Raw genomic sequence first — 10705 nt, forward strand, 5'->3', positions numbered from 1 at the left:
TGATATGAGGAAGATGCTCGGTGTAGTTGAAGTGAAGGCTGTGCAACGGGCTTAAGGGGGTGATTTGTTAGCAAATAATCCCATTGGGCTGTTAGTTATCCTCTAGTTTTCTATTGGCTAAAATAAAGGGCCATGCAGCGTGGAATCTGTTCCTGACTTGGTGTAGCTTCAGACTTTCAGTTAGTTTGTTTAGCTGAGCCGTCACAGGTGGATCGTGGGATGGCACGATTATAAACGTATGACGGCCACACCCTAGCGATCGGGAGGACGTGGGATGGCGCGTCCGATACACCCGCTTGTGGACTGGGTACTTTGTTCTTTCTGTTCTAAAGTACAAATAATGAGAAAGGAGAAAAGGCTGCATGCAGTACGCAGCATAAAATATCCAGTGTCCAGGCTTCCAGCAAGTTCAGAGTTTCTCTCTGAAACAATACACTGACCGGCCGATGAAGAAACCGTGAAGATTGTCGTCCACCAGCTAAGTTGAGTTCCTCCATGATGCTATGTATTTAGTCTGCTTTAGCACACTAAGAAGTGGCAGCATAGGCTGGTAGTCCAGGAGCGATACGTTGATCCGGCAAGGATTGAAGATCATGAGGAGCTCTTATGTTTGGATTAGAGAGGGGTTGTTGGAAATTATCAAAACTTTCCTAAGTCATGAGGCAAGCTTACCAGTTTAGTATATTTCCATATTATGTTAGAAGCGTAAGTGCTAGTTAGCCGTGCGTGAGTTTGTGTCCAATTCCTGACTATGCCCCCGTATAAACAGGGTTGTATGTGTAAGCACCCAAAAAATCAAAAAGAAATTAGAGTGTACGAGATGTACCCTCAGCCAAAGTTATACGTGCATCCGGGTCAAAAAAAGTTATGCGTGCATGGGTTCGCGAGTATTTGATGTAATCGATATTGAGAACGGAACCCAACAAGGATGGTATGCATAAGGGAATAAGCAATATTTCTTATTGATTTCGTTAAATCAACAGACATTACATCGTCTTATACATCCATTGATAAGATCCAAAATAAGATAGAAAGAAACATTACAAAAGAGATGAACGTACGGAGGATGTAAAATAAGGATTGATCATCATAGCCTACAAATTCAAAAATTATTTCCAAATAAATAAAGGAAAAATCGTCTCATATCATTCATGATAAAACTAGTAGTACTAGTCATATTGGAAGCATGCAGACATTAATTTTGGGAAATGGCTGGCTGGATGTACAGACCCAAGCATCGAACCTAGCTTCATTCGTTCTCTGAACCTTAAACCTGCACAAATAAAGCAAAGGTAATGTTGTAGTTAAAAAGCAATACAATTAATAAAAGATTACAAGAGAGTACAGATATAACAATTTAAAACTCTGTAATTTGTCAAGCTTATTTAGTGCATTAATAGTTTTTCTGTTCCATTCATACCCATTGGTTTTCAGCATGTCTCACACAGATAAAGTAGAGATGTTAACGGATGTCAATTTTCTGGAGATGATGAGATATATGCTTCTCCATAAACAGGTTTGAACTTCAATGCATAGTAAATATATCAAAGTAAAACATAAGCCAAAGATACAAGGCTCTTTATCATATATTCAACTTACAGCTTGTGGGGTGTAGAATGCATGAATATCAAGCTGCCTATAATTCTCAAAGCTCGTCACGATCTGGGGAAACTTGTACTTGATAATACCACGAGCCATGGATAATTTTCCAGTCCCGCCTACGATTGCCCACTCACCGGTAGCCTCAGGGCCAATCATCCCCATCACTTGTAGGGTAGATCTTTTGTACCTACTCCAGATTTACAACAGCAGAAAATATATCAAAGGAGTGACCGGAAGGGTATATCAGTATTTGTAAATAACATCATGAAAACCTGATCATTACATAACCTATGAAAGTACGTGTGTGGAACATATTTGAAATCAAGGTTAATGTTTACATTTTTCCAAGGGAAAGCCATAGTGAAGGTGTAATAATGCTGGCATTAGGAAATAGAGAACAAACTTACAAGGAGAAATCACCATGTAATCTAGTATGTAATGCTTACTAAAAATGCCAGTGGCTTATTAAATTATTACCTGGAGTCCTGCTCCTGAAAGACCATGCTGAACGGAGAAAACCAACCATGGCCCGCCTGGTTAGCTTGGATGTGGAGTCCTTTCGCGCGAGCAATAATGTTTCCATCCGACTGAGGAGCATCGAGTAGCGGCCAGTCGTTAACGCCTGTTGTGCCAAACCCATTAGCAAAGCTGGAACCGACTATCTGTTCTTGGTTATGGTTTGGTCCTGCAGAAATTTGGTGGAGGTACAAGGACAGATTGATCTCTTTCTCACAACTACTCTTACACAACCCTACACAACTCTCACACAAAAGAGCAGTAGTAAACGTGGCTATGGCTAACTGAGAGATGAAAAGGAAAACCAGGACATGGCTAGCATAGGCCATTGCAAGGATTGTTAATCCGAGTGCGAGAGGATTTTATCAATGTCTAGTTATCTTTGGGTGTGGAGATATATGTAGAGGATGGGCTTTCTTTATAGAGTAGAAAGTCCACTATAGGCTGCTATGTACTGTTTCCCTGTAGACCAGCAACAACGGGGTTAGGCAGTCAAGCAAATTATGTTGATGGTCAGAACTAATTCGTTTTTTCATGTGATTAATTTTATACAGATACCATGCAGGAGGAGTGGGTCGTTGGAGTTTTGCATCTTAATTATCAAGCACTTATTACACTTACTGTCCCCATTATCTAGAGAAACTTATTGTCCCTGAGGCATGTCAAATTTCTGGATGTTTATAACACCCTAGAACTACGAAAAAAGGGAGAGGCTACAGTCAATGAAGAACAATATCTTTTCTTTCCTAACTCAGGCTTGACAAACGAAATAACGGTCGAGGATATAACAAATAATGGACATTTCACCTCTTTCAGTTTGCTAGTGAGGTGAAGATAATTTAGTTTTGACAGAACACACATAGTTCATTTCACGCCTTATTGAGGATGGTAATTTTTTCTCATGGACTCGTAGTTCAAGAGTTACAGAGGACATTTTTTATTCAGGAGGAATTCAGTTTTCCTATGGAGTTACTAGAGAAAACACATGGACACACATGAAGATAAGTGCGTATCAATACTCAGTAGAGGTAAGCATACAACGAATCGATTTTCTGTGAGATCTATTGTGTTTCTTTCCTGACATATGGGATATAGAAGAAAGACCTATGATGAAGTCAAGGTCTAATATGCAACCTTTCCAGGATGCTGCACATGAAACTGAAAAGTAAACGAAGAGCTCCTGACACTATGTTTCCAGCTAAGTACAAAGCCAATGGCCATCAGATTCACCATTCACATATCGTCTCGCTGGAACTCCCAGTGAACGATGTTACTGATTTGTTGAAAAGACAGGGGATAAGCTATCAGTAATACCTGAATACGTAATAATATTATTTTCAAGTGCAAATTCAGTTTTCGTATAGGGGAAACACGCCTCACCAATGTACATGCAGATTAGGTGCCCACCATACATTGCTCGTCCTTTCCAATCGAATTTCCTACCAGATCTAATTTGTACTTTTTATTTAAGATAGTAGACGTAGAAAGATGACCTATGCCTATGAGGAGCAGGTCAAGTTAATAACACAAGCAAAGCACCATCTTAGGATTGTTGCACATGCAGCTCTCATGTGAGTGGAGAGCTCGTCACTTCTGTTTCCATTACAAAGTCAATGGAGAGCTGTACAGATCGGATCTACAAACAACTTTCCAGGATATATAGGAAGCTAGTGTGCTTCTTGGAAAACTTCTGCACACACACACTTATTTATTCCCTTCAAGTGTCTTCTCAAAAAGGCCGGAAAGATTATGCTAGTACTTTTAGGCTTTTCATGTTACATTTGTAGTACTGTCTTCTGATTTTAACTAAGACATAGTAGTTGGCAATGGTGTTCCTGTATGGAAGCAATTTCGGGAGGCGAACATTTTGTATTCTGGTGGCATAAAGTCTTCACATGCACCTAGATGAAGAAGAGATGCTTATATTCTATGATGTGTGAAATTACTTCTCGGATCTGAGATGCCATAATATCATATCAGACTCAAGGGAGTTTTCCACAAATCTTCCAAACTCTTCAGTTCTCAAGGTCAGTGCTCCTTACCAAACTCTTCAGTTCTCAAGGACAGCGCTCCTTACAAAACTCTTCAGTTCTCATTAACAAAGCTTTCCAGCCGAAGTTAACTGGCAAAAACCACTACAATCGTGGTTTTGTTATCAAAAAAATCATCACCTTTCTTTTATTTATTTTGCAAAAACCAACCAGCATTCAATAATAGTTTTCCAAAGATTCTTTTCATTTCTTTTGTACAAACCTTTTGTGCCCATTACTTAAAAATCAATAAAAATACGTAGGAGATTCCTGATGTTTTCTCAAAAAGAAGAGTTTTTCGAATATCACTAACCGAACCGATACATAGTTTGATGTAGAAACTGAAGGGTCGGATCCAGTTGTAAGTGTTAATGTGGCAATCAAGCATTTCGTGAGTGGCACTTCCGACCGCCGCCGCCACACCACACATCTGGTGCACACGCTGCCGACCTCCACGCCACGCCATTGCCTACTCGCCCTGCACAACCGGCTGATCTCAACAAAGCCACCTACTCACCCCACACAGTGCGCACAGACGTGCGTCATCGCCACCACAGGAAATGTACATACGTGCACATCGTGTTGTGATCAGGTCGCCAGAGTTCCTCCAGAAAACAATGGAATGATTTTGTTTTTAAATCCTCGCATGGCTTTCTGTGGATGCTTGTGACGAAGGTTCAATTAACAGAGGTAAATGATAGTGAATCCACGTCACTAGTTGATCAGAAAATGCACGACGATCAACGTACAATATAGAAAACGCATAATAATTAGCTGTTCACTTACTTGGACACTCATGGAAGTGATTAATTTTGGCATTTCCTATCTGCACAGCTAACACTTCCAGATGCGCTGATTGGATCTATTCAACTTGAAGTTGACTTCAAATGGCATATCCGGAAACCATATTAATGTGAGATGCTTTCTGTCTCATGTGCGTCATGTAGTAGCAATATTTGACAGCAAAGAAGATTCTATTTCTTGTGGGGATGAGCAATTAATGCCCTGTTAGGTTTCAATCGAAAGAAGCACATCTGAGTATAATCACATGTGAGAAGATACGCACTACCTAAGCATGGGATCGACTTTGCATCTCGAATGATGTCACATAACATGGCCATTCATGATACTGGGTGTGACGTGTGAATGTATATTAACTTTATAAATACGTTGTCTCTTCCATTCTAAACTCAGTACCAAAACTCACACTCGAACTACTAGACATATCCAATTCCTCTTTGCAGGTCCAAGAATCTATTTTAATTTTATTTTTTTCGATAAGGGGAATACCCTGGTCTCTGCATCACAAGATTTATTTCGAAAAGGAGTATTAACCCTGGACTTCATGCAACCATATTATTAAAGCAACCCCGCAAAAAAACCATGTTACAAATGGTCTCAAGTACGAATTATGGTACAAGGTCTCAAAAAGAACAGCCATGAAACAAAAATGGCCACAACTCGCATAAATAGGACCAGATGACTAAACACCGATCCTATTGTTGGACCAACATCCAAACCGGTAGTAACTATCGCGAGCTCCCAATGGTTGCACCCAAAAATCATACGCATTTTGGCTTCCGCGTGGCTTAGTGATGACGACGTACAGATCCAGATAGTTGCTCTACATATAATCTGCAAAAAAAAGTTATGATAGATTGTTTATTAAATATTACATTATTCCGGCAGTTCCATATAGCCAAAATAATGCACACACCCCTACTCGAATATGCGCCCCTATTTTAGACTCACTACTAGGATCGCCGTTTTTGCCGAGTTTGAAAGAAACTCGGCAGAGCACATATTAAACTCAGCGAAATCTTCACCGAGTGCCAAACTTGATTGAGCGCACTCGGCTGGACGGGGCCCGGCAATCATTAATACTGCCGAGTGCATTCTATCGCGAACTCAGCGAATATATAAACAACATTTGCCGAGTTCCCGACTAAAAAAACACGGCGAACCACACCGTCAGAGTGGACGCGCCGTTATCGGAGGTGCCACCTGGCACAACAGTTTACCTAGTCTCTGGTCGCTAAACTCGGCGAGATTTCAGCAATAGAAATAATCAACGTGGCTAAACACATTGCCTAGTACAAAATATCTGCCGGGTTCTTTATTTTAGCAGAACTGGGCAATTAATTTGCCGAGTGTAGCACTCGGAGAGAGGATAACCAATCAGGGTGTGCAAGGTGGCACAACATTATTACCCAGTGCCAAACTTCGCCTAGTTCATTAAACATCAGAACTGGGGAAAAGAGTTTGCCGAGTTCTGAACTCGGCAGTTCCCTAACCAATTAGGGAGTACCACGTGTCCCAATGTTATTACCCAGTGCCATATTTTACACTGTTTTGTCACGAATGAAACAGGCCAAACATTTGTCGATATACTGATTTTGTTGGGAACATGAACGCGGCGAAAATGTGGTAGCCGACTTGCAATTTGTATGTTGCCGAGTTCCGCACTCGATGCAGATGGACAGACGACTGGCAATTTATATCATTGCCGAGTTCTAACCTCGACAAAAGGTTTCTTTGCCGAGTTCTGAACTCGGCAAAGAGCATATTTGTTTATTGCATCACATAGGAAAACACCGAAAGTTAACAATAACATAAGTTTGTGAATGTTTAAGTCACATAATTAACTAGTCAAAATGAACATACTGTTGGAGAACATAGCATGCAATTTCAAAAAAATTCCTACGACCACGCAAGATCTATCTAGGAGATGCATATCAACGAGAGAGGGAGAGTGTGTCCACGTACCCTCGTAGACCGAAAGCGGAAGCGTTAGGTTAATGCGGTTGATGTACTCGAACGTCTTCATGATCCAACTGATCTAGTACCGAACGTACGGCACCTCCGAGTTCAGCACATGTTCAGCTTGATGATGTCCCTCGAACTCTTGATCCAGCAAAGGGTAGAGAGAGAGTTTCGTCAGCACGACGGCATGGTGACGGTGATGGTGATCTGATCCGCGTTGGGCTTCGCCTAAGCACTACGACGCTATGACCGGAGGAGTAAACTGTGCAGGGGGCACCGCACACGGCTAAGACAATAACTGTTGTGCTTTGGGGTCCCCTGGCTCCGTATATATGAAGGTAATATGCCCTAGAGGCAATAATAAAGTTATTATTTATTTTCTTATTTCATGATAAATATTTATTATTCATGCTCGAATTGTATTAACCGGAAGCATAATACATGTGGTGAATATATAGACAAACATAGTGTCACTAGTATGCTTCTACTTGACTAGCTCGTTAATCAAAGATGGTTGAGTTTCCTAGCCATAGACATGAGTTGTCATTTGATTAACGGGATCACATCATTAGGAGAATGATGTGATTGACTTAACCCATTCCGTTAGCTTAGCACTTGATCGTTTAGTATCTTGCTATTGCTTTCTTCATGACTTATACATGTTCTATGACTATGAGATTATGCAACTCCCGTTTACCGGAGGAACACTTTGTGTGCTGCCAAATGTCACAACGTAACTGGGTGATCATAAAGGTACACTACAGGTGTCTCCGAAGGTACTTGTTGGGTTGGCGTATTTCGAGATTAGGATTTGTCACTCCGATTGTCGGAGAGGTATCTCTGGGCCCTCTCGGTAATGCACATCACTTAAGCCTTGCAAGCATTGCAACTAATGAGTTAGTTGCGGAATGATGTATTACGGAACGAGTAAAGAGACTTGCCGGTAACGAGATTGAACTAGGTATTGAGATACCGACGATCGAATCTCGGGCAAGTAACATACCGATGACAAAGGGAACAACGTATGTTGTTATGCGGTTTGACCGATAAAGATCTTCGTAGAATATGTGGGAGCCAATATGAGCATCCAGGTTCCGCTATTGGCTATTGACCAGAGACGTGTCTCGGTCATGTCTACATAGTTCTCGAACCCGTAGGGTCCGCACGCTTAAAGTTCGGTGACGATCGGTATTATGAGTTTATGTTTTTTGATGTACCGAAGGTAGTTCGGAGTCCCGGATGAGATTGGGGACATGACGAGGAGTCTCGAAATGGTCGAGACGTAAAGATCGATATATTGGATGACTATATTCGGACTTCGGAAAGGTTCCGAGTGATTCGGGTATTTTCCGGAGTATTGGAGAGTTACGGGAATTCGCCGGGGAGTATATGGGCCTTATTGGGCTTTAGGGGAAAGAGAGAGGGGAGGCTGCGCGCCCCACCAAGGCTTAGTCCGAATTGGACTAGGGGGAGGGGCGGCGCCCCCTCCTTCCTTCTCTTCTCTTTTCCCTTTCCTTCTCTCCTACTCCTACTACTTGGAAGGGCTCCTAGTTCTACTAGGAAAGGGGGAATCCTACTCACGGTGGGAGTAGGACTCCCCTTGTAACATCCCCAGCATCACGCTACTGTAATCTCCCCCTAATGAAGGTCATGTCATCATGATCATCATGCCAAAATGCCACTTGTCCAAAATCTGCTTCAAATTCAAATTCTAATTGCATGTCAAATATTTGCTTCTTCTTTCATGCAAGTAAAATGGTTCATCCTATGGCAGATAATCCCTAGATATTTGTCATGTTGAAACCAACATTTTTGGAATTCCCAAATTGCCCCTGGGAATTTATTATCTTGTCCAGCAGTATTTAAGATGTCCTTTTCATTTTCTAAAAATGCTTGAACAATTACGTTGGCTCTAAAACTTTTTATGCAACACCACAATGTTGTTCTCAAATTGTGTGCCAAATTTCAAGTTTGACTAAATTCAATTTGTCACTCAAATAAATACGAACAGTAGCTAACTGAAATACATAAAAGGAAAAATTAGAAAGTGGCCTAACGAACAGCGGTGCCACTGGGCCTTTGATGACCACATTACTTTCGGCCCAGCAGACCAAGGCCCAACCCAATCGCACCCCCGCGCTGCCATCTTCCTCTGTTCATCAGAGGCGCCGTGGCCTCGCTCACGACGTCCATGCACAAATCACCAATACCTGCACAAACAATCAAACACTTGCACCCAACGCGATAATTGGGTTTCAATCCCTTCACGCTCATTTGCAAAAGTGAGATCTGATAGAGATAGATAAAACTAAACAAAAGATAAAGTAAATGTTTTGGGGTTTTCTGGTTTATAGATCAGAAAGTAAAAGATTGCAAAATAGTAGATCGAAAACTTATATGATGGAAAATAGACCCCGGGGCCATAGGTTTCACTAGAGGCTTCTCTCAAGATAGCAAATAATACGGTGGGTGTACAAATTACTGTCGAGCAATTGATAGAAAAGCGCAAAGTTATGACGATATCCAAGGCAATGATTATGAAATATAGGCATCACGTCCGTGTCAAGTAGACCGACTTCTGCCTGCATCTACTACTATTACTCCACACATCGACCGACTCCTGCTTGCATCTAGAGTATTAAGTTCATCAAGAAGAGAGTAACGCTTTAAGTAAGATGACATGATGTAGAGGGATAAACTCAAGCAATATAATGTAAACCCCATCTTTTTATCCTCGATGGCAACAATACAATACGTGCATCGCTACCCCTACTGTCACTGGGAGAGGACACCGCAAGATTGAACCCAAAGCTAAGCACTTCTTCCATTGCAAGATAAACCAATCTAATTGGCCAAACCAAACCTATAGTTCGAAGAGAATTACAAAAATATCAATTCATGCATAAGAGAATTCAGAGAAGGTTCAAATAATATACATAGATAAGCTGATCATAAATCCACAATTCATCGGATCTCGACAAACACATCGGAAAAGAACATTACATCGGATAGATCTCCAAGAACATCGAGGAGAACATGGTATTGAGAATCAAAGAGAGGGAATAAGCCATCTTGCTACTAGCAATGTGTTGGGGAACGCAGTAATTTCAAAAAAATTCCTACGCACACGTAGGATCATGGTGATGCATAGCAACAAGAGGGGAGAGTGTTGTCCACGTACCCTCGTAGACCGAAAGCGGAAGCTTAGCACAACGCGGTTGATGTAGTCGTACGTCTTCACGATCCGACCAATCAAGTACCGAACGCACGACACCTCCGAGTTCAGCACACGTTCAGCCCGATGACGTCCCTCGAACTCCGATCCAGCCGAGTATTGAGGGAGAGTTTCGTCAGCACAACGGCGTGGTGACGATGATGATGTTCTACCGACACAGGGCTTCGCCTAAGCACCGCTACAGTATTATCGAGGTGGACTATGGTGGAGGGGGGCACCGCACACGGCTAAAAGATCAAACGATCAATTGTTGTCTCTAGGGTGCCCCCTGCCCCCGTATATAAAGGAGCAAGGGGGGGAGGTGCGGCCGGCCGGAGGGGCGCGCCAGGTGGAGTCCTACTCCCACCGGGAGTAGGACTCCCTCCCTTTTCCTAGTTGGATTAGGAGTGGAGGGGAAAGAGGAGGGAGAGAGGAAGGAAAGGGGGGGCGCCGCCCCCCTCTCCTTGTCCTATTCGGACTAGGGGGGAGGGGCGCGCGGCCCTGCCCTGGCCGCCTCTCCTCTTCTCCACAAAGGCCCACTATGGCCCATTAAGCCCCCGGGGGGTTCCGGTAACCCCTC

At 42.5% G+C, this 10705-nt stretch overlaps 1 long non-coding RNA gene across 1 annotated transcript; it reads right to left on the bottom strand.

The window, feature by feature from the left end:
* Nucleotides 1–229: 229 nt before the first annotated feature.
* LOC141041925 (uncharacterized) lies at nucleotides 230–3095 on the bottom strand. The gene is made up of 3 exons (XR_012203701.1): nucleotides 2080–3095; nucleotides 1600–1789; nucleotides 230–1273 (listed from the first exon to the last, which is right to left on the bottom strand). It is a non-coding gene; the product is annotated as an uncharacterized lncRNA (long non-coding RNA).
* Between the last annotated feature and the right edge of the window lie 7610 nt (nucleotides 3096–10705).

The sequence above is a fragment of the Aegilops tauschii genome, chromosome 2, assembly GCF_002575655.3.
Source record: "Aegilops tauschii subsp. strangulata cultivar AL8/78 chromosome 2, Aet v6.0, whole genome shotgun sequence".
NCBI lineage: Eukaryota > Viridiplantae > Streptophyta > Magnoliopsida > Poales > Poaceae > Aegilops > Aegilops tauschii.